This window comes from Corapipo altera, unplaced genomic scaffold (assembly GCF_003945725.1).
Source record: "Corapipo altera isolate COAL_440 unplaced genomic scaffold, ASM394572v1 22b, whole genome shotgun sequence".
NCBI lineage: Eukaryota > Metazoa > Chordata > Aves > Passeriformes > Pipridae > Corapipo > Corapipo altera.
Window position 1 is genome coordinate 9,211,294 of NW_020884876.1, and position 24,786 is coordinate 9,236,079.

General features: G+C 35.7%; 1 protein-coding gene across 1 annotated transcript in view; it reads right to left on the reverse strand.

Annotated features, from left to right (window-relative positions):
- TENM3 (teneurin transmembrane protein 3) overlaps positions 1-24,786 on the reverse strand; it is a 1,300,501-nt gene that overhangs the window by 691,991 nt on the left and 583,724 nt on the right. Inside the window, exon 8 of the mRNA XM_027636350.1 lies at positions 24,362-24,448. The gene's annotated coding sequence lies outside the window, so the exon portion shown is untranslated. The remainder of the gene's footprint in view (positions 1-24,361; positions 24,449-24,786) is intronic.

Consider the following 24,786-nt stretch of genomic DNA (forward strand, 5'->3'; position numbering starts at 1 on the left):
GTTTAGGTTAAATGAGTGTCACCCTTCAATGCACATAGAAAGCAAGTTCGGGAGATTGGCATATGATCCCAAATTTTCCATTGAAGTTATGTGATCTTGATTTGATATTATTTTTTCTCCATGAGTAAAATCAGTAAGTTAGAGAAATGGAAAGTCATACTCATCTAAAACTATGGACTACAGTGGGAAATAAAATATTGTTGTGTGAAAATAGTAACATTCTATCAAAAACACTGTAGGAGGTTGAAATAAAACTAATGGTTATTTAAAAATGAATGCTATGAAACTCTTATGGAAGTAAACTAAAAATTCTTATTTGAAATATATTGTTAGAGACCAATAATAAACAGTAACTTGAACTACTTTGCAAAAAACCTCAGCTATAACAACTTACCTAGTGCAAAAAGCTTGCTTCTAATGGACAAGGATTTTTTTCAAAACATCACTTAAACATGATTCACATTACATGAAAAGCATTTGATGGGGGTTTACTTTTATTTGTGTTGCTTAAGCAAAAAGAAATTGTTGCCATTGAGGGAGAATGGAAGATCAAAAGATTAAATCAGCCGACTACACATGACTATCACAACAGAAAAATTTATGATAGTCAAATGGAAAAAAACTCTCTTTTTTCTTGAACTTCATGATTATACATAGTGAGGAGAGTTAATATTTTTTAAACTCTTTGCTCCTTCAGGCTAATGACTTCATAATCCTATGTTTGTAACCACAGATACAGTTATGATCAATTATTTAAAATGTCTTTCTCTCCTCCCTCACCCTTCCATTTTTGGTGGAATTCACTGTAGCACTCACTCAGACCCTGCTGGTACAAATCATTTTGCACAGGGAGGAGGTGGTTTACCATTAGATGTTCTTGGCCATCTGCAGTTTACCAGTCTAAATATTTCTATAATCCTCTTTTGGAACTCCTAGCAAATACCTTATGTTGACAGTTAGTCCTTATTCCAAAAACTGCTAGACTGACCTGATGTTACTGTTCCTTATGAGGAAATTTTTCTCTCTACCTGTTTAAATGATGACATTTGTAGCAGCAGGTAATTTTCTGGATTAAAAAAAAGTCATTGCTGAGTACTGAGCTCCTACAGCTCCTAGAGATATAGAATAAACCCCTAGATTTCCTGGGGTTGTACAGTGAAAAAGGGAACTTGCTCTGACAACCCTACTTTCAGGAGCTTGCTGCTGTTGGAAAGGGTTAGTAGCAAGAATTTCAGGGGAAATGGATATGCAAGAGTGCATAGCCTGCAGGTAGGTATGTAGGAAAAGGTGTGGAAATGTGATTGGACTAGCAACTTGTCAGTTTGGTGGAAGAAAGGGAACAGTATTTCTATTATCATATACAAGGATAATTGAATAAAAGACTTCAGTATTGTGCAAGAAGTGAAATGAGAGGATGTAGGAATTGAATTTGCTGCATTTCTGTTTCAAATTCAATCAGCAATTATTCCTTTATGTTGCCATAGAACCAAGAGAAAGTACAGATGAGAAGATCATTCATCATCCAAATGAGGAAATGTAAGTTGGTTTCTTTGTGGTACTGGGTTGGAGGGTTTTTTCGTGTGTGGGTTTTTGGTTTGGTTTTTTTTTTTTTTAAGTTCTTATACTACCTCATAGAGATCTAAAGGTTAAATAGATCTACAGTTGTTACTCTAAAGGTAACTGGCTAGCACATTTTATAGCATACAGAACATAGAACATCCTTAATGCTTACAGCATTTGCAATTTTTTTTTTGTTTTTATTCTAATTGTCTGGCAAGCAGTGCACAGGACCAGAACAACAGATTCCCTGATGTTAATAAAATAATGCCCAGAGTATGGAAAACATTATTTGCTAATAGGAGATGTAGAAAAATACTTGAATACAAATAGCATTTGTATTCAAGTTCCATGTCTAATTATATTTTAGAAGACTTAAAAACATTGACATTTACATTCCTTAGTGAGGAATACCCAGTTTGAAATTTTACCACAAAAGCTAATGACCCTATTAACTCTAATTTGTTTACTCACCAGTCTGGAACAGTTTCTTCCACAGGTACCCCTTTGATGTTCAAAATTAAGCTTCCTAGAGGCTTGAGAAATTAAATGCTGAAGGAGGTCAATTATCCAACAGTTGCCTTAAAGATAAGGACTGCCCCTCCTACATTGTTTTAAAATTATTTTTTCTGATGAACATAAAAATCCCCATGATTGCTAAACACATGTCAGGCTCTCCCACAGGTTTGCTATGACATAATAGGCAGTTCTAAGTTTGGCCATTTAGAAGAGTGCCTAATTATGTCAGGTAATACAAAGACATGATTTTTAATTTTTTTATTATACTGAGATTTAATCTTTAATCAAAGTGCAAATGTAATTAATTATTATTTCATAATCTGTATTTTTGAGTTTGGAATTTGCATAATATCTCAAATATGACCTCTAGCAGCTCCTGATTAGCATGAGCCACTTGCTACGGCAAGTTTAATTTTTGTATTTATACAGAATGTACTGTCATGGGCTTACATTTATTGTTTGTTCTGCTTAGTATTGTCCATACCTACAGTACATACACTGTTGTACCAATCTTAAAGATGTAACGATGTTTTTATGTGAAAGAAAACATGAAATAAAAAAGGCCTGTTCTTCAGCTACAGTGTGAATAAAAAAAAGTTTGTGATACTCAGCTCAGCTTATTTAACAATATGACTATTTTCTCTGCAACACTGTACCAGAAGGGATAGGGTATGGTTTCAAACCCTGTAGACAGCAGTAGTTTTCAACTTTTTAAGACATTCCCAGTAATAAAGCACTGGCTCCCACTGAATTCTTAACATGAACCCAGAGATTACCACTAATCAGTTCTTGCTAGATATAAGAGGTGAAAGCTGGTGCCTCATATAAAGAGAGAACAACCATTCCCAGAACAGCACAGATGCTGAGGGATCCCAGGATGATTCTAGTCCATACAGCTACGATTGGGGAGGCTGTAATGGGTGCAACCAAGCCCCTTCTGAGTGCCTCTCTGCAATATAGAGCAAGTTCCTTAACAGGGCATCAAATATTTACTACAGTGGAAAATGACAGTAAGTTTCTGCTGGAATTCAGAATAAAGCTCATGTAAAATACAGAGATATGTTATAAATCCATTAAAAAAAACCCCAGTGTAAAACAAAGAAAATCCACCACAACAACAAAATCCAGCCCCCCACCCTCCCCCTCTGCAAACAGATCCTTAGAAGAATTCAAAAGACAGCTCGGCTTTCTCCAGCAAAAATTCTCTGTGTTTAAAGAGCCTCAAGAGGTGCCAGATGGCTAGTCCCACTTCTTATCTTTGTAAAAGAGCATCCAGAATGTTCAGCCTTAATTTGGTTCAGAGTTTTCTGGTGGATGGGACGACTCAGTTCTTTTTGATTTTGATGAGAAGAATATTTATCATCTGACAATATCATGTGTTGGTGGTATGAAGAATCATATCACTCTTTTCAAAAGAGTTATGAATCCAAATCCTGCTACAACTAGTGGGTGAATGACGTCCTTCTGAAAATGTTAAGCAAATTCTGGGAAATCAGGCATGAAAATGAACTGCAGATAAGGAAACATAAGGTTAAGGGATTCTGAGAAACCCTTCAGCTCTCATACAGCAGCTGGTGGTTGTGAGAAAGAAAACGGTTCCCTGTAATATCCAAGTGCCATAAGGAATGATGTGGGCTGTATCAGTTCCATCCCAAAGACTGCTGAAACTGACAAGGGTATGTTCACTGTTAGGTATTCCTTCTATTTTTAAAAAACCCCAAAAACCTAAAAAAATCGTCATGATAAAATACATAGTTGAACTAAAAAGGGCTCTATAAAAGGTTAATAACAAATGGGAGATTCCCAGGCATGTTTGTTGGATTTGAGAGGCAATGATGGTTCCCAAGAGAATGGAACTTCATATTGAATTCAAAATTTGGTTTTGAATTCAAGATACATGGGGATTTCAGTGAATTTTTAAATACCAAGATTTCAAGGTCTATGAAACCTGTTAGCCTTGTGAGAACAATGATATCTGGTTAAAGTTTGTCTTTAGCTGTATGAATGGTAGAGTGAAAAAAAACCTGCTTCCTTACTTGGTCTTCTTAATAAAGATAATACTTTTAGTTAGTACAGTGTTCTGTGACTCTCCAGTAGAGAGTTATCTCACTTTTTACTGAGCTCCAAACTTACTTGTGTTATGAGAATGTGAGCAAAAAAAAAAAAAAAATTGTTTGCCTAATTTCACACCAAGTAGGAGATAAGTACAACAGCATGTTACGATGTTGACAATAGGACAAAAATATTGGGGTAATGTGAGGTGAACATCTATAGCACTTATTTGAAGTTCAGTAAATGTCATTTTCATTCCAGATTGGATACCTTCTGCTTCTTTAGAAAACCCTGAACTAGGAGTGATTTGAAGTGTGACTATCAGACATATAACATCTCTAGAAACTTCAGTATAGTGTGTTTCCTGCTGCTCAGATTTAGCTCAACAACATCCTTAAATCTTAGTAGTTCTGGAACCATAGTTCAATATGCTTATCTTTCTGGTTATCTCAAAAATGCCAGAGAGTAATGTGTAAATGGGACAACAATTGGCTTTGTTCTTCTCTACAGTCTAAATTTAATTCTTCTTTCAGTATGAAAGGAACAGCTTTATAGCATTCCATCTTGCACTGGAAGACTTATAACTAAGTATGTTCTAAATTATTTATAGAATATCTTAATATACACTTATAAACTCTGGAATGAGATTGACTTGTCTGTAATACAATATTCAGAGAATGGGAAAGTAAACTAATAATTTGCTAGAGAATTAAAGAAAAACTACAGTATTCCTTTGCGGTTCTTAAATTTATAGTTATCAGACCAGGGACACTTCAAAATATCCACTAGTTTTCAAGGAAGTTGTGACAGTCATAAACACTTCAGGTTGATGCTAAGCCCCTAAGATCACAGATGTCTTCCCTTCCTCTTTTAAAAGCACCAACACAGGTTTTAAAACCTTGGTTATGTTTCATTTTTGCCTCTTCACTCCAGTAAATAAAATTACTCCGTATAAGTAATTCCATAAGATTTTCTAACATATATGGTCTTAATAGCATATAGTAATTCCAAATGGAATTGAATCTGTCCAGGGATGTCAAAGACAAGAGGAAGGGCTTTTATAAGCACACAGATGACAAAAGTCTAAGGAAGATGCAGGCCTGCCGCTTAAGGTTCAACAATGCATGGAAAATACCTTTTTTGCTTCAGTTTTTACAAGCAAGACTGTCCTTCAGGAAATTGTAGACCCTAGTGTCCAGGGGGAAAAACTGTAGCATCGAAGGTATACCCTTGGTGAAAGAGGATAAGTTCAGGCAAACTGGACGGGGGCCCTGATGGGGTTCACCCATGAGTGTTGAGGGAGCTGGCAGATATCATTACAAGACCACTCTCAATAATCTTAGATGGATCATGGAGATTAGAAGAAGCTAACGTCACTCCTATCTTCAAGAACTGCAAGAAGGAGGACCCAGGGAACCACAGGTCAATTAGCCTTACTTCAATCCCTGAGGAAGTGATAGAGCAGCTAGTAATGGAAAAAACTTCCAGGCACATGAACAAGAAAATCTTCAGGAGTACTCACCTGAAGAGGAAGTCATGCTTGACCAATTCAATAACCTTCTATGATGAAATGATTGGCCTATGATGAGGGGAGAGTAGTATATATTGTCTACCTAGACTTCAGTAAGGCTTTCAACACTTTCTCCAATAAGATCCTCATAGAAAAGCTGTTGAAGTGTGGGCTGGATGTGTCTACAGTAAGGTGGCATTGTTGAGGCCACATATGGAATACTATGTCCAATTCTGGGCTCCTCAGTACAAGAGAAACATGAATATACTGGACATAGTTGAATGAAGGACCACAAAGATGATTGAGGAATTGTAGTGTCTCTCATATGAGGAAGAACTCAGAGAGTTGTGCTGAGAAAAGGCTCAGGAAGGGATCTCATCAGTGTATATAAATGTCTGAAGTGAGGGTACAAAGATGGAGTCAGGCTCTTTCCAACAGTGTACAGTGACAGGACAAGAGGCAATGGGCACAGGCTGAAACATAGGATGCTCTGCTTAAACATAAGGAAACACTTTTTTACTGTGAGAGTGACTGACTACTGGAACAGGGTCCCCAGAGAGATTGTGGAGTCACCATCCCTAGAGTTATTCGAAAGTCAGCTGGACATGGTCCTTAGCAACCTGCTCTAGGTGGTCCTTCTTGAACAGAGGTTTGGCCGAGACATTTTCCAGGGGTCCCTTTCAACCTCAACCATTCTATGATTCTGTAAAATACATGTGGAAGGACACATACTGATTTAGGTATTCCAGAACTAAAAATTAGCAGGTGTTCACAGTAAGGCAAGCATGTCTGTGTTTATCTCAGTATGGAAACTTTAAAACCATAAACACTGAATCATCTCAGAGCACCACGTGTGTGTCTTAGCATGCAACAGCCAGCCAGTAACGTTCTCAGAAAAAACCCCAACAAATCACAAGCCCAAACCTGCAAGCCTCATTGTAGGAATTCACAACACTTTCAAGACTTTGTTGAACACAGATTAATAGAAGAATATATCTAAAATGTAATTTATTTTTCTACAGCGCTCTGGAAGTATATAGTGGGGCAACTCAAAACAAACAACAATGCTCTTAATGACAAGATTGATAATCATTTAGCTCCACAAGGTGCTTCACAAGGCTGGGAGGGGCTCTCACCTTGAAGAGGTGCTACATGTTTTGATTGGCAATCTGTAGAAACTAAATTAACATTACTACTGCTGAAGTGTATTACAGGATTCTCATGCATTCATATGCCTGCACGAGAGCCTTTCATAGGGACTTTTCTGCCTATCCCCAAGCTTTTAGAGATCGTCACACAGCAATTCGGACTTAGCCCAAATAAGAGGCATGTAGAAGAATGTTACAAGGTTGTTTACAAGGTAATGGCCAGTTTTTCCATTTTCCAGCATATAACAGCTAAATATTATTGTTCCTCCTTTGTACAATATTTTCTTTCATAAAATTCTATTGCTCTATACATGTATTTGTGCACACACAAAATCCCACATAAAATCTGCTGAGATTTTCAACAGCTAAGAAGGAATAGAGGCAACTCTGTCACAAACTGAGGAAGAACAGTTCTCATTTTACATTGTCTCAAATTTTGGTCAAACTCATATTCTGAGCTATAGCGTGCATCAATATTTCCAGCTCTTGTTCATCGCTTGCTGCGCTTGGAAACAGGAGCTGACAATGAAAGCACCTCCTCAACAAAAAATATTGCACCACTGCTCTTCATTCGAGCAAAAAGAAAAAGATGCTGAGATCAAAAGAATAAAATAAAAGGTTAAAAGGAAATCAAACTTGAAAGAAGGAAAGAGAACAGTTAATTGGAGGGTCTGATTCAGATGTGTTCTTGCAGTGCTCGTTCCTAATTTACTATCTGCTCCTCATCTTGGCACAGCAGTCTAACAAGAATTCCACTGCCTCCTCATTTCCCCCCTGGCTGTGCCCCCTGTTTCAGACCTGTGCACAGTGTTACAGTATTCCCTCCAGCTTTTTTCTCCTATATTGAGCTCTAAGACTTTTATACATTCACCATCATCCCTGTAATTCTAGGCCACCAGACTTGGATATTGGCCTAAGGATTAGAATATTGTATAAGGCAGGTTTTTGACTTCAGCTCTGCGAACTCAGTACTAACACTAGGGAAATACTTACAAAGGCATAAACAAAGGAGACAAATCTACACAAAGAAACTGTGGAAAGGAGCGGGTGGGAGGAGAGTAGAAAGAACAAACCGAGGTATTTTAGAATAAAAAAATTGCCAGCTGTCTTCAAAGTCTCTAAGAAAATGAGAAAATAGATATAGTAAGATTTCAGCTTGTAACTTGCTAATGTACAAAATTTTAGAATAGCAGTAGATAAAGCTGTGTTTATATGGAGAAATGTAATGCAGAGATTTGTTACACAGAGTAAATTAAAATCCATATTATTGCTTTGCTGAATTAGTCAGAATCAGCATCTTTTGCTTTCACCAATTTCTGGCTTTATAGATGCCTTATATCTACCTACAAAAAGACTTCCCAGAATGTTTGCTTTGAAATACGGCATCACTGTTTTTTTCAAATGTCTCCTTTCCTTAAATAAACAAATCAACAGGGGATGCATTGCCATTTATCCCATATCCCTCTATTCCTGCATGTTTCCAGTTGACTGCTAAGTTCCTCAATTCCAGAGGCTGCTATGCAATTAAAGTAATATATTCTAAACAGCACAGAATATACTGTTGGAAAGCATAAAAGATTAGATTGTTGCTGATGATTTAACTTTAACTTCAATTGCTTCTTCCTGTTTTTACTGCTATCTGGCCCAGAAAGGTGTGGAGGTAATCTCCTTGACTGCCCTTGATGTCAAAGGTGCTTTATGACTCACAAAGAAGAATATGCTGGCTGCAAGTGAAGTGAATAAGTGGTGGTTTGACCTTCCTGATATCAGGTGGACTACGTGAAGACAGAGTAACCTGCATGCAACATGGTAAAAATAGATTAGAAATGTTATAAAATGTGGAATAGTGCATTATTTGTCATAATTCAGATTTCTCTCTGGGGACCATTAGCAGTCTAACACTGCCCTGCAATGTCACCTTTCCTAACCGGGTAGACACTACAGCATTGTAAAAAAGCATTATGCATAGAGGTTGTTAAAAGCATAAATACTGACTTAATTAAATGGCAAAATAAATAAAGGCAATTTCCTGTTCTTTAGCATTCTTTACCCAGCAGTCAACTTTAAAACACCTCACAAAAGGCAAAATGCCCACTTCAGTCATGTCCGCTGCTGATCAAATTGATTCAGAAAAAGACAATATTTTATCCATCCTCTTTGGAGTTCAAGTATGAATGGTGAAGCAAAAGAGAGTGAAACTGAGGGAAACATGAAAAGCTTGATTTGTTAGGACCCCTGCTGTCTGAAAAGAGATCAAAGCTCAGGAGGAGGCTGTAAAACAGCCGAATGCACTGCACAGAAACATGGCCTGTGGCAGCTGCTCTGGGCACACTCTCGCAACACAGGTGTACCTCTAAGTCTGCTCTGCCAGCTGAATCATGGGAGCAAGTTACCTCTTCTCCTTCTTCGTTATTTCAACTGCAGTCACTGAGGAGATGTGGGCTCCATCCATCACAATGCACAAATTCACAGTGCGCAGATTCAGCACAGGCCTAATTAAAGCTTTTCCTTTCATTTGTGGAGATAATTAGACTTTCATCTCACCAGGAAGCTTCAGAAAGATCTATTTCTTTCTTCAATAAAAGCTACATCAAACAAAAGCAGATTTTAATCGCCTTTTCTTTGGGGCATGAGTCAATAATGAAAGATGTCATGGGTAACAAAAATTGTGTGCAGGGGGAAAAAAGGAGGGAAAAAAGACCAGGCTATGTTCTTTAATTAACACCATGTTTGCAAACACCATTAATTTCTCTCATTAAAATGATTTTTATCTACAACTGATTGTTGATAAAACAATCGATTTGAACATCTCATCTGTTTCACTGCTATGCAGGAACCCATCTGCTGTGCTGTAAAGAAGGAAACATGCAGGCTGTTAAGCAACATGTGAGAACAATAAAAAATGCATATGTGTGTGTCAGGGATTTGTGAGGCTCACTGCAGGGCAAGGGCCACCTTTTCTCAGAACATCTATAAAAAATGACTTGGTAGCAGGCCAAAGGACAAAATGTCACAAAGATCAGAAGTGCATAAATAACAAATGAATTAATACGTGCAGGAAGAAAGGTTCCATCTGTTTTGGGAGGCATCAGTAAACAGGCTCAGAAAAATAAGGAGATTTGAGACATATTTAACACCACATCATGAGCTGCTGTGATGTAATATCAGAGGACAGACATGCCGAGCTTGTTGCCTTTGTCTTTTTCATTAGTAGCAGAACACAAGCGTCCTTTCCTACTGCCTTTCACACTGGTGCAGGGGGAGAGCATTTTTGGCTCCAGGCCCACGGTACATTATTTATTTATTTAACCATTTGACACAGTGCTTCTGTATGAGTTGCCTGGTGCGCAGGCTCACGAAGAGGGTGTAGCTGATGTCGGTGGGAATTGAAGTCCAGCATTCAAAGGGTGGAATAAAACACTCTTCCACCCTAGAGTTTACAGCAATCCCAAAGAACTGTTATGCTCATAGCATGAAGACATTTAGTGAAGAGAGAGTTTAAGTATCATTTTAATGATGATACTTGCTTTGCAGCAGGGGAACTGATTTTCATACAGTATCAACACTAGAAGTAAGGATGTACTGCGGCAGTGCAGAGCCCAGTATCAGCCTGCTTAATGCCTTTCTGGACAGGATAAAGTGTTGTAATTCATCAGAATCTGACCTGAACTTCCTCTAATAGCTAAAACTAATAGCAAAACCCCAAAAGAATAAAGGATTAAATGTGCACTACTGAGCACTCTGCTACTGTTGACCTGCCTGGGAAATCGAGGAAATTAAAAGATTCAATGGAACCTTTTTTTTTAAAGAATCTACAGATATCTTTAAATCTCATAGTGTTGATGCTTGGTTCATTGTGTCTTTATGCTGTTAGTTCTGGCATATGGCAATTGTTTGGGAAAGCAAAGTTTGGAGGAGCTTGACAGACATTTCTTCTTGATGCACTGAGCCAGTAAGATCCCTGGTGAGTATCCAGATTCTAACAGAGACGCACATGTCTGTTCCCGTGATTGTAAGAGATGGAAGTTTTTCCTGTTTGGGTTCCTTCTTCTCCAGTTCACTCAGTTACTTAAAAATAAAACTGCAATCTTCTTCTGTGTATGCTACTTTTATGCTAATCTGCTCCTTCCCCCTAATAAATTAGGACTGTTTTTATTTTAAATTACAACAAAAACATATGCACATGGCACTGAGTTGATCCATGCTGCTAGGATCTAGTAGTTCAAAGCAGAAAAATCTCTTACAGCTTAAGATAGAAGGTTTAACAGAGGATTTTCCCAATTCTCCTTGAAACTCTCAAAAAAATTTTTTTTTGAAATTGGTTATGTTTCAGAAAATTATCATCATTTCCCAGTATCCTGGACCAAGATTTGCTTCCATTTATGTCTTATTTAGCATTCACCTCAATGGAAGTTTTATCTATTCCAAATTACAGAGAAGTGAGGAGAAAACTCCAAATAATAAACACTGATTGAAAAATTTACTTTGAAAAAAGAAAATAAAAAATGGTGAAATAGGAAAAAAAGTAAAAGAAAACTTCTGACAATATTTTTTTGCAGTGATATTCTTGGCTTCAAGGGAAGAGAAGCATTTCTTTTTTCCTTTCCTTTCCTTTTCTTTTTTTTTCTTTCAATTTTCTTTCTCTTTAATGAGCATGTTGCATGCAGAAGGAACAATGAATCATGGTCAGAACTCTGAAAGACCCAACAGCACTACAGCCCTTCCTCTGTCAAAAAGTATTCAAACTAAAACATTGCCTAAATAGAATGACTTCAGAATGCTTCTGAGCTCCCTGATCAGGCTGTACACACACTTCTGATCCAGTACTTTTTAATAGGAAACCATTTCCTCACTCAGTTTATGCAAAATAAATATATTGTTCATACAGAGGATGGAGTTGATCTTCAAAAGTGAAAACCCTCATGAGTAGGTGAACCCAAACTGAGATCTTTCCTAAACTATCTGGATGATACTGCTGAGCTATAAACTGCTAGAGAACATCAGAGGAAATGTCTCAGCCAGATCCAGATTTGCTCACTACTTGCAATGTAGATACTTTACTTGGTAGGTCCTTATTTCATGAAAGAGGACAGGGAGCCAAAGCTAGGTGACCTGCCAGAGGAGAAGGAACGGAAGACAAACAGAAAAGACTGTTCTCAGTTTTAAAGGCAAAACTGGGAATGTACTTCTACAATGTTTGCTTTAAATTTTGGTAGGCTGGACTCCCCTACTGCTATCAGCTGCAAAGGAAGAAGCAGTTGCCACTGCTTCTAATATTTTCAGCAAGTATAGTGCAATATTTAGTTTCCAAAAAGCCTGTCACACTGTCAGTGGTGCAGGGACTGTGGGCACAAAGCTGTTGCTAATGAATAGGGAGGCTAAAGGCAGATGGTATCCAAATGTAAGAAAAGTGTAATGAAATGATAGAACGGGTGAAAAACTCATTTAGCCAAACCCTTCCTGTCAAAACATTATCCTGCATCTCTGAGTCAGCGGGAAATCCATTCCTATTTAACAAACACATGAGATAACATACAGATAGCCCAAAGACTGGACTTTCAGATTCCTCTGCCAAGAGACAGGAGCTGTTCCAAATTGAAGTCATCAGTTAACTATAACAAAATTAGTCTGAAGGTACTATTAATAGATCTGTTATTCATCAAAAAAATCTCATAGTAGATACTATATTTGATAACAAGATAAATGCTTTTGTTGCTTCCATTTAGCTTCTACAGGAGAACTGTTGACACTATCATATGAATGAGAGCTCTGGAGCAGTGTTGGAGAATTTAAACTAGATGGTTTTCAATGAAGTCCTATATTGATCATACAAATAAAAGTATCACTTGAGGTTCTCAGTATCAATTCTGAATGCTGAGATTAACTGAAATGACAACAGCCAAATGTCAGAATTTTTAGTTTAGCTGCTCTACGATAGTCTTTTTGCTGAAAAGCTTTTCAGTCTGTTTCATACCTCATAGCTGTTACAGTTCTAATCAGATTGGTTTAAATGCAGTATTTTGCTAACTGCCTATGTTAACTATTCTATTTCTGAGTCTAACAAAACTGGTCAGTTTATCACAGCCTACAAATCTCACCGAATATATTTCTTTCCACAACAAGACAGTTCAAGCAGTACTGCTAAGGTAGAGGGAGATAAGGACAGTTCCCTACAGCTGGGTAAAGCTGGGTTTGTTTTATATCTTGAATGAGCTTGAGCAAGTGATAATCTCCATTTGTTAAATCAAACACAAATGTAAATACATAGGAACATAAAAGCTCGGCAGGTAAAGAATAGGGAATTTGTGCATGTATGCATATTTTGATTTCAGCAAAATGCAAAATATGACTGTTTTCATCGGTGATTTGCCTGTGTTACATGATAAATATTTGATTTATAAATGGAATTCACAACAATGAATACCTTTAAGATCATAAGGATCTTAAAGGTATAAAGTTTGATTGATGATCTGGCTACACTTTCCTGCACTTCCATATGCAGTGCAGAACATGAAGTACTCTGCATCGTGTATCTATGTGTGCACATGTGTGTGTATTCTGTGTGCCATCACCACAAACTGGCAGTATCTGCTCACTCTTATGTATAAAATGTGAGGAATGTTTCTGAGTCAAACTAGTGTGTTTAATAGGAGGAACATTTCTAAAATTAGAAGGAGATTCAGGATGACAATACTTTCTCTCATTTTAAACTCAAAATACTCCTAAGTGATTTCCTATCTTTTATTTAAGTATCTAAGTGTCATGGGAAGCTTGATACAAAGAGTGTTTAATGGATAAAATTATAAATATGTGATTGATGGCCCATTTATCATCTCTAGTTGAGACATAAATAGAATATCTTAGTGTTTATATGTATGTTTTATTCTGTAAAACTAAGGTATAAATAAACATAATACCTAGATGATTAGTAAATTTGGTTAATGACTTATATGATAAATATGTATTTTATGAAGGGCTTATTAGCAGTGTAATGAGTTATGACAAATTTTCATGAAGACACCTATCTTGTAGCACAAACTGACTTATTTACAAATGTATTTAAGCGGTAATGTGCCATTCTAACTTTTAAACCTGAATTATTGACAGATTAATTGCCTTTTTACAAGAGTATCCAGAAGAGTTTTTAGACATTGGTACAAGGGTCATGTGCAATAGTATAAGTCTTTACATGCACATATCCGACTCCTAAAAAGGTCTGAGATCAATTACCTTTCTGTTGGATTAAAAAACTGAAAGCAAGCAAACAAAAAAATCCTAAAAAATAACTGAGATTAGACTGGTTTTTCTTCTGGAAAAATAGGAAGATTTTTCCCCTTCCCTATATGACAAGAAAATGCAATAACTGGAAATAGAAATATACAACTTATTAGTTATCAATCTTTAAAAAAAGGTTTCTCTTTTTCACCTCTCATTTAAGCTGAACTCTATTTCTTTTTAAGATGGGGCATATAAAAATATTGGGTACATAAAACGGTATGCGCTTTCTAAGCTCTGAAATAAAGCATACATTTTTAACAGTGATAACCTCATAAAGTTAACCAATCTAAATACCACAAAACCCCACCCCAAAGCTCCAAGCAAACAAACAAAACCAAAACAAAAAACCCCTGCATCCAAAACAAAGGTCAACTCAAGTAGTCTTAACTATTAGACAGCAAAAGAAATGCCCTGAACAGACCAGGATGTCTACTAGCAGGCAGAAATCCCTGGCATATTTCAAAGATGGATAGCTATGTACAGAAAAAAAAAACAACAAAGATTTAATTCTTTAATCATGCTTTTTTTTTCATGTGGACCAGAATACAAGAACTTTAATGCTTTTTAAGAACTCTAATATAAAAGAAATGGTGTGAGCCTATTTTAAAGCTAAAATGGCTTTCCTGACTGAAAACTGGAAATTATGATCTTTCGTATCTAAGTGTCAATGAAATGTAAGTGCCCACCAGATTGCTAGCCCACCCATAGATTATTAATGCACAATTAATCTACTAGGGCAACTGTAGAGTGTCATTTAGCTTCAGAGCCCATAAGTATAAAACAGCAACACACTGTGAAATTAATGGTAACACTTAAAGGTCCCATTGTTATTAATTCATTTGACATTCACTGTAATCACACTGGTCTTTAATGAATTCATTTGGCATGTGAATATTGCATGTACTTTCAAACGCACTCCAGTGCAAATCAGTGTTAATTGATGTCCTGAATTGAAATAGTTTCTCTCTCTCTCTAACTTCTTATTTTTAGCCTACCCTACTTTTTGCCAAGGGTCTTTTCCGCAGAAAAGTTTATACATGGCATATGAAATCACATGCTCTTATAATAATTGCTATAACTGGATGTCAATATAGCACACAAAAATGACCAAGGGATCATATGGTACTGAAGCTCTGCAGTAACTTGTTCTATGGCAATAAACTCTAAACTCCATTGAAATTTGCTAATCTCTTATGCCACATATTCTATGAATATTTTCAGTCTACTGTTCTCCACAAATTGCCTGTGAACATCTCTGGCTTGTGTAAAAAGGGCTGTTGCCATCGTTTATCATCTTATGCAGTTCAGTTTTATAGCAGGAACCAGCTATATCTATCTCCCTGCACTCAGTGACTACAGCTGTGCATATAGGAAATGTCTGTATTTGTGCCAGTGGAAATCGTCTCCTTCCCTTATATGTAATCACTGCTTCCAAAAAAAGTGGAGTGCTGAGAAATTCCTCTTAATGTCACATGCAAGCAGTTAATCTGAAAAGATTTAATAAAAGGGTACTACAACAATTCCAACTTAGTAGCTTGTCCTAGATAAAATATTCCAAACTGGAAAATCCTTCATACCAATAAAATAGTATTAGTTATAATTCATAAATTTCCTAAATTATTTCCTTAGATATTTAGTAACATTCTTCAGATGTTCTTGTTTCCCAGAAAATTAAGGGAGTCCTGGGGGGAGCTAAAGGAGTCCCTGATGTCAAACCATTTCCTGAGTTAAAAACTTCCTAAGGTCTGTGGATAGTATATTCAGGGATCTTTGTAATCTTCTCATTAAATTAGAGTAGTATAGGACTACGGTGTCTGACATCACATTTATCAGAAATTTGTAAGCCATTCTTAAAAGTAACACACAAAAGAATAAAAATGTGTATTCAGAATTACAGATGTAATTACTCATGAAGATAACATCAACATTAATATGTCAATACTATTATTGCATCAAAGTAGAGGTAAACCAAATCAAAGCATATAGAATAGGTACATAGTTTCTGAAAAATACCTAAAAAGTTGTGGTGCCACTGATTTTTGGTTGTCTTAGAGGGCTTTCAAAGGATGTGATTCATGTTTTCTCCAATTCTAGACCTTCTTGATTCTCAATAATTTAAATTAAGGTACCCCAAACTGTGACATAAAAAGAACATTTCATGCACCTCTACTTGGGTTGAAAAATAATTAAACAGAAAAGAGGTCCCACTGATTTAATTTGTCTCAATGCTACTATTTGGTGGGCAATATACTTTTAAATGCACTTCTTACTTTTTCAACTAGGATTTCCTATAATAAGTTTCTAATTTTAATTTTGTATTTTATGCAAAATCTGGAGAATATTATTTAAAGTTATACAAGATAGTAAACCATTTTTAATGGTACTCAGTAACTCAAGGTTGCAAAATATCATAAAAAAAGGAAATAATCTGGAAACTATTTCACAGAAATAGTGTTAGAATATTGTCTACTAGATTCTTGCTGCTGACATGCAAGACTTTTCTGAGATTTGGTTGCCAAAGAAGGCCCAATGATTGAAACTATTTTAAGAGTGGAGATAGATAAATTCATCAGAAGCAAAAGTCAAGAGTGTCTGGCCATGTAGTACTGATTAAAGTTAATAAGTATTTATCTTCCCTCACTTCCTTTAACACACTCAGAATGATGAACATACTCTAAATAGAAAAGAATGATTGCTGAATCTCCATCAATTGTCATTAATATCCTGGAAGTGAAGAACATGCCTTGAGGTCTAACTATATTTTATTCTATTAGGCAGTACGTTCTTTGAACAATGACTGAGTTATGGTCCTTTTTTAGTTCAAAACTTTCAGTCATCATTTTCTTAATGACTTTTGAGGAAAGAACATTTTAGTAAGCTAGCACTTACCCATTGTTAAAGATCCCCAAAGCCACAAAATAGACAACCTTGTTTCACATCATCATGAAGCAGCAATGCATACAATTAGGTTTGTCATACACCTTTCATTTTCTGAAGTAGGCAACTGAAATCTTAACGGATGAGTCAGTGAACTTTTGTTATTGACCCTTTGAAAACACAAATTTGGACATGTTACTGGTCTCTAGGAACTTCAATTTGCTTATGCTCACTAGAGATTTGCTAAGAATTTAGTAGTTGAATCATGTGAAAATTTTATAGACCAAGAATGTTGTTGCCCAACACTGTAAATGAGCCAGACAGGACCTTCTGTATGGTTGATTGCTTTTCTAAATAGTCATGGTTGTTCTAGGATGAGGTATGAATAAGGAAAATCGTCTCATTAGTTCTTGGAAAGAGAGGAAAAAGCTGAGGAAACAATCTGGCATACAGAGGAATCAGGAAGACTCATCATCTCTGCATAAACCACATTGTGTCAATTAGGGATTAAGGACTAAAATCCCTAACCCTTCAAGTGTTTTCACACTGCTTCCCAGCTAGCTTCTAAATTTCCAAAAAACAGGATATGTGTAGACCTTTTAGTTGTGTCCTCATAATTGCTATAAATCCACATTTCATTGTAGCAGTGTCCTTTCCACTCTATCTGGAACTGGCTTTGCAATCTCACTGCCAGGGTAGATGTGATGTCCATGTTGCAGTGTGCAGATAGTTTGGAGTCGCCTACATTGCAAACAGATGATAAATGTTGGTGCAGGCGTAATTTGGTGTGCTAATGGTCTGTATAAAGTTTTTGCCTCAGTGACAGGATAATACTTCTATAATGTGATTTATATAGGACATTTGATTCATTTTGTGCAAAAGATGGGTAAACAATGTTTACTGAAAGGATTTCTACAAAACTCTCTACTCTTAATAAATGACTGAATGAATGTACAGGAAAAAACATCCTTACTACTCAGAATCTTGAGTGATCAAAATATGAACTTCTAAAATCCTAAAATCTGTACGAAATTTAAAACCTCAGAAGTAATGACAGTTATTCACATCAAGAAAACATGAAAACATGATCATAATATTTAAGCAATGCAGCACAGTGGTAGTCTCAGCCATTCTCCAAACTGAAATGGAAAGATGGTCACAGATTAATGAGATTATAAAATGAATTTAGCAAGCTTATCGTTATCTGAATGTTTATCAGAAACCTCTGAGGCTTTAAGAATTGCATAGCTCTTGGAATGCACAAAGTATTCTACATGAAAAAGATACTGGCTTTGATATCTTTGGAGAAAGGTGAATGAAGATATTTGATTCTTCAATGGCAGAAATATTCCTGGCTCAGCTGTTAGGAGAATCCTGCCATGCATAGACAACACTTTTCAAGTATGATTATGCTTATGAAATTTTTGCTGCACCTTAACATGAACCATAAAATAATAATTTTAGGTGTAAAGTCAGCATAGCATGCAGAGATTCAAATCAGCACAGGTGCAATAAAAACCCAAAGTATTTTCAACATTAGGTCCACTATTTGCTTCTCGTCTCTGCTTAACTGAATGCAGACAAGAATAAATATTTTGATCTGTGGAAACTCTTTATATAATCACAAACTGACTAAGAATTATTATATATTTGCACTGTGTTAACATCCAGCTATATTAACAACACACTGTATGTGTTTTGCAATTTTCTGTAGTTAGCTGCTGTTCCTGTCCCAAAGAGCTAAAAATCCAAACCTGAATACAGAAAACAAGAAGAACAAATGGCAAGATGAAGGAAGTAGAAATATCCCCATTTAATAGGTGAAGGACCAAGGCCCTATGATATAAAAATGACTTGTTTGGAGTCACACTATATGTCTGCAGCAATACTTCAATATTTACACATTTTGAAACAGAGACAGAGTATGAAACTAGTATAAATAGTAAAAAGAACCCACAGATTTTCTATAATTAAGTACAGCATACAGTGGTGTCAAGATTTTTTTTGTTGGAGACCAAATAACCAGTTTCAGTTTTCTTCGCAGATTTATGTTGTGCGGTATCTTGGCAGTACAAACAACTAGAACACAAATGGGGAGGGAACATTTTTCAAAGTAATGATTACAGTTGTCTCTTCCCTCTTTAAAAATGAGTTTCCATAAAGATAAAATTTCAATATTGTCAAATGGGACAATTTGCATAAAATAGTTGACTCTAGCCTATAATATTCAGGCTTTCTCAGTTACACTGAGTCATCCAGATTCTGTCTTACAGCTGTAACACCCTTGCTCTCTCCTTTATTGTAATATTATCCTGATTTCTACATCTTCCTTTTTACTTTCCTCCTTCGAAGTAACCTGTTCTTCTCCTTCTCCCTATGCCTCTCCACTTTGCAATTCCCTTTCCCAAATACCAGAAAAAGGCATAGATTGCTTTGCCAGAAAATGGGAACCCAGACAAACAATACACGTGACTAAAATAGAAGTGCACTGATACTTCTATTATGTTTACAAAGAAAGGAAAGCCAGTGGGTGAGAGTGTAGAAAGCAACTTTAACACATGTGAACATCTTCCCTGGCTGGCTGGCTGGCCAGGCAAGTTGCATGTGGGCAGAATGCATATAGCTACACCTATTCTCTTCTGCTGGTGCAGGCCAGGAGCCCTGCACAGTGTGGATGGTCAGCCAGGCAGGCAGGACACCCTCCTTGGCCTTCAGAGAAGCAGAGCATACCTATATCTTCTCATCTGGTTTTCAGACTGGAGCTGACCTCAAGTCTGAATAACTTTCCTTATGGAAACAAATGTGTGAGGTATACATATCAATTAAATTCAGGATTTGCACATTTTCAGTAATTTAGGAACCTACTTGTTCAGCTCTGCAAATAACAGTTACCTTTCTACAGATGTAGGTGTTAGAGATGGCCCTTTTATAAAGTAATCAGTTCAGAAAAGATCACATTAAGACATTAGACCTGTTATTAACCCAAAAAGTTATTTTAGTTGGATACTAATTTTTTTTCACTTTATTAAGAGTTTTTTAATATTAACCCATGCTGGTTTAAATAATTTGCAAACAGGAGGATTAGTCTTGAACAGGGAACTAATGACTATTCTGACTCTTAGATGAAAGACTTCAGAAATTCAAGTAATAGAAATATCTTCCATAAATACTGAAAAGAGAGTGTTGTTTTCAAAAGTTTGATCAGCTTTACTTTAGGGAAAGAAGAGAAATATAGCTGAAAAGTAGGTAAACTATCTGTAGAGTTTGTAAAAATTATTAAATAATATTTCTAACCCACTCCTCTGTATTATGTTAATAAGGTGGCATTAAACAACAGAAGAAAAGCTGATGAAAGAAGAAGAAAAAAACCTTTTTACATGGAGCTTGGATGTTTGACATAAAGACTGGTTAATAATGAATTACTAATTGTTTTTACACCATGTTGATTGGAAGCATATCTAGAATGTATATTTGTACTGTCTTGGGAGGAATGATTTCAGCAATGCTTTATTGTCGAAATAAATTCTTAGGATTTCACTGTGTGAACTAAAATTCTTCATTAAATTTTAAACACTACAATGTCTTTTTAGCCATTATGCCAGTATAAGAGCAAAGGTACTGGAAATGTATGGGTATATATAAATATACATGCATATATATGTATATATCTGGTAGGAATTTATGGAAAATGCAAAACATATTCAAAAGCAGCTGATTATTAGCATAAATGGTACAGTGAGCTGCTTTACAATTTTTCTACCTTTTTTTTGCTATTACATGAATTGAACTTTTAAGCTTGCTTATTCTGCCTTGGGCACAAGTGGCACAAATTTAAAACAGAGAGTAAAGTAGTCTTATCATTTGATCTCATTTATCTATTTACCATTTAAATAAAATCCCACAATCTTGTGGAAACCATTACACTATTTAGCTTATTGTAAGGTTGGGAAATCATCTATTATGTTTTCAGATATAGAACCTGTTACACTCTCCTTGTCTTTGTCTTGACACATGCAAATACAAATGGAAAATTCTTGTATTAGAAAAGAAAGAGAACTACCTAATTGCAGATGAAAACTATCACAAGCCAGGAACTATGTATCCATGTTCTCTTAATCTATCACATCACGTTTGCTTTCTTTCTCCTATCATACTGATATGTACGTAATGGCAGCAGGCAGAAGGGCATGCTCGTTTTATTATAATGTTTGTTATTGTAATGATATTTCATGACAACAAACATTCCATCTATAAAGGAAAATATCTTTTCTTCAATACCAGAACACTGTTCTTGAGAACGCCAACAACATTATGACATCAAGGGCACTTTATAGACAGTAGTAAGATTTTAAACTACAGTAAACAAAATTCACCAAACCTTGTGCAATCAGCCAGTTTATTTTTTAAAAGATAGAAAATGAAGGTTACTGAAGGATACCCCATTAGAAAACTATGAAATGGTAGAACATGCAAATTGTCTTTTTGAGGGAAAAAAAGTAAATGCCAATTTTAAATTTCCAAAGTTACATGTCATGAAGAGTTTCAAATAAAATTGAATTGAAATTTATTAAAATTTACTTGAAATCCAAGCTGAAGTAAACAGCAATGACATCTCAGGTTCCTGATGACTAATAGCTTTGAATTGTAACTCAGCAGTGTCTAAAAGGGCCCATTTTTCCTTATTCTTTTCATGGTGTTCTGTTTCCACAGGATCTAGGGTTTTTAAATAAGCTGGGTAATACCAAGGAAATCCTGTTGTTACACCTATAATATAAGAATGGCATAAATCACAGTCTTACTTATCCTAGAATCATAGAATCAACTGGGTTGGAGAAGGTCTCCGAGATCATCATGTCCAACCCTTGATCCAACACTGCTGTGGTTACTAGACCACTTACCAGACTTCAGTATAGCTCCAGCAGCTGCTTGCACCTATCTTGAAACTTTATGATTGGTTTGAGATAAGGTTCTTTGGTTTTGTTTGTGTAATTAAATGATTTACTTAATTTTAATTTTGTATAGAAAAGCTGGATACATGCAGTAGCTAGTGCACTGCTCTGTGGTCACTCTACATTCACTCAGCAGCAGGAACAAAAGCAACAGGAGAAGGACAAGTGCAACTGATACCAGCAAACGCTGGAATCAGAGTATTCATCTGGAATGAGCAGGTATCTATCCAGATCTCTTCTGAGCCGGAAGAAAGGATTCAAGGAAATTGAATCAGTTTTCCAAAATGTGGGTGAGCAGCCTTATGATCAGACCACAGAGGAAAAACCACAGTGAACACAGTGAATTCAGTGCCTTCCTTTTCCATTTTTTTTTTTAATTGTGCCTTACATTTTTGAAAGTATCCCAAAAGAAACCGGGCTATTTTTTTTTAGAAAAATAGGTTAGATTCCTATTTTCCAAGCAATTTTTTATTCCTGTTAAAAACTACTTCTGTTTCAGTACAGTTTGGTTGGTAGAGTATAAATGAGCAGTTCTAAGCACTAAAGTCTGAGAGAAAGCAGGATAATGCAACCCTTAAATGTCACATATTGTCTCTTTCCCTTCCTTTCAATCTGTATTTGGTTGTGATTAACCTTTCAAAACCACAGAGCATATTGTCATGGCATGAATTGTGACAAGTCATGGAGAATCATGGCATGAATCTGGCTTTTCCTAATTTGGGAAATCACAAACATTTCTTATGCTGGTTCAAACACCTTTTTTTGTCTGCTATATATAGAACAAGATTTCATTATGGATTGAATTTATAACTTGAAATATATTGAAAACATGATAAGCATATATTTAATTTTTACTCTGTGTTGCTATTTATGCACCAATCACAATTTTTATCACCTTGTGTTTAATGAAAGTTATCTTCAATTTCCAGTGTTTCCTAAAAAGGCATATTCCATAAGTTAAGTGTCATTAGGACACAGAAATCCTTCTACTAACTTATTATTCTTGGAAATATTCATCATATCAACCTATGGAGATGTTGGTAATGTTTGCTTCTAATTTGGCAGTTCAGGGAAACCAAAAAAGGTTGAATGTGCTGAGTCTACTGCTGCAAACTGCTAGGCATTACCCCAATATGCTTTCAGTATGTTTTAACATACTAAAAATGACAGAGTAACAAATGTCGTAAGTTTCTATGCTGAAATCGTGCTTACCATACTGACTAATGAAGCTGCTTTTGCTGATAAACCAAGCTGACTCATCAAAACCCGTAACCACTGGCAAAAGGACTGTAGGTGGAAGGTAGTTCTAGCACTCTTTGAACATCTGAATAAGTCTCCCTTTCTAGGAAGATATATCACAGATGACTACTATTGGGAAAACATTGGTGGCATATAGTATGTTTAAAAATGGAACTTGTGACTTTTCTGATGTTACTGTCCATGTACATAATTCTTCAAGTTTCATTCCGTTATTTGAGCTTTTCCTTTTCTGTTTCATCATTATTTTGCAGTTTCATGTACCTGACTACACAGTACCTCCTTTCCCTTCCCTGCCTTTACTTCTTTCACATATACTCTACTTGAGACAGGTTAAAATTATTCGGATGCTACATTTATTTTCCTTTCTTTGAAAAATAAATATGACCTTTTCTTGAAATAGCAAGATTTGAAACTAATCTGCTTGTTGTAGTTGAGATTTTGACCTGCCCCCTAAACTGCACATTGACTTCTAGCTCTGAGCACTGGTTTTGATGGTGATGTGTGTCACTGTGCTGCGATGGTAATTCAGGCAGAAGCCATTTATCATTTCTGAATATAGAAAGTGTTTGGTGTGACATTGTGCAGACTTATTCATAAAATGATAAAGATCAAGAGAAGCAGTGTATCTTAGCCTACAAGGATCAGAATCAGGACCAAAACATCTACTTTCTATTCTTGCTTTACTCAATGAAAGACAATAGTTTGCATGTGTTTTAATGGCTACTTGCTGATAAAAAGAATAAAGTAAGATTAAGAATTATTTATTTTTACAATAAATATTGATGCAGATCAATATTTTCTTTCCTGTATCTGTATTTTATTTATGTCTTTCTGTATCAGCAAACCAAAAAAGGCAATGACAAAATGAATTTTTTTCCCTTTTTCTCTGTACTAGAACAGATAAAATATATCAACAATATTTCAGCAGATTTCTCAGTTCCATGACTTTTGTGTAAAAATCTCACATGGGAATATTACTATGACCAGACTTATGAATATAGAATGACCAGAAAATCCACAAACGGTATAATAGAGAGGTTAAAATCCATTCAGGTCGGACACCAAAAAGAAAATTCTTTTACCTTTTGAAAAAAACACAGTATATTTGAAATAAAAAAAAAATAACTAAAAGTTTTAATAAAACACATAATTTCAGTTGAATTCTATAAGAAGTATGTTTTTTGGAAATATATTGAAATTGAATTTCATACCAGCCTTTGCTCAGCACAATGACAGCTCAGCAGAAATGTTGTCCAAACGGAACTATTAAAAGGTCTAATCATGGAGAAATGTAGTTGCTGTAACAAAACAAAAATAGGGATTTTGCATCTCTGATCAGCAGTCTCAGTTTCTATTGTGTTACATTCTATGAACTCAGAGAAGTTATATGTTTCAGATTGATACAGACTGCCTGTGAAACTCAAAAAAACACATTGTCTCTCTGTGCCTCAGTATCATACCTGTAGAATGTTTCATGGCTGAGCTGTGAGTATTAAGTTATTGCTATATTTATCTTGCTTCAATTAAATATTATAAAGTATATTTCAGACAATTCCTTTGGAAATATTCATTGATTATTTAATCATTGTCTTAATACCAAGTGTTAGAAAAAGGCGTCATTTTCTTCCTGCTTCTT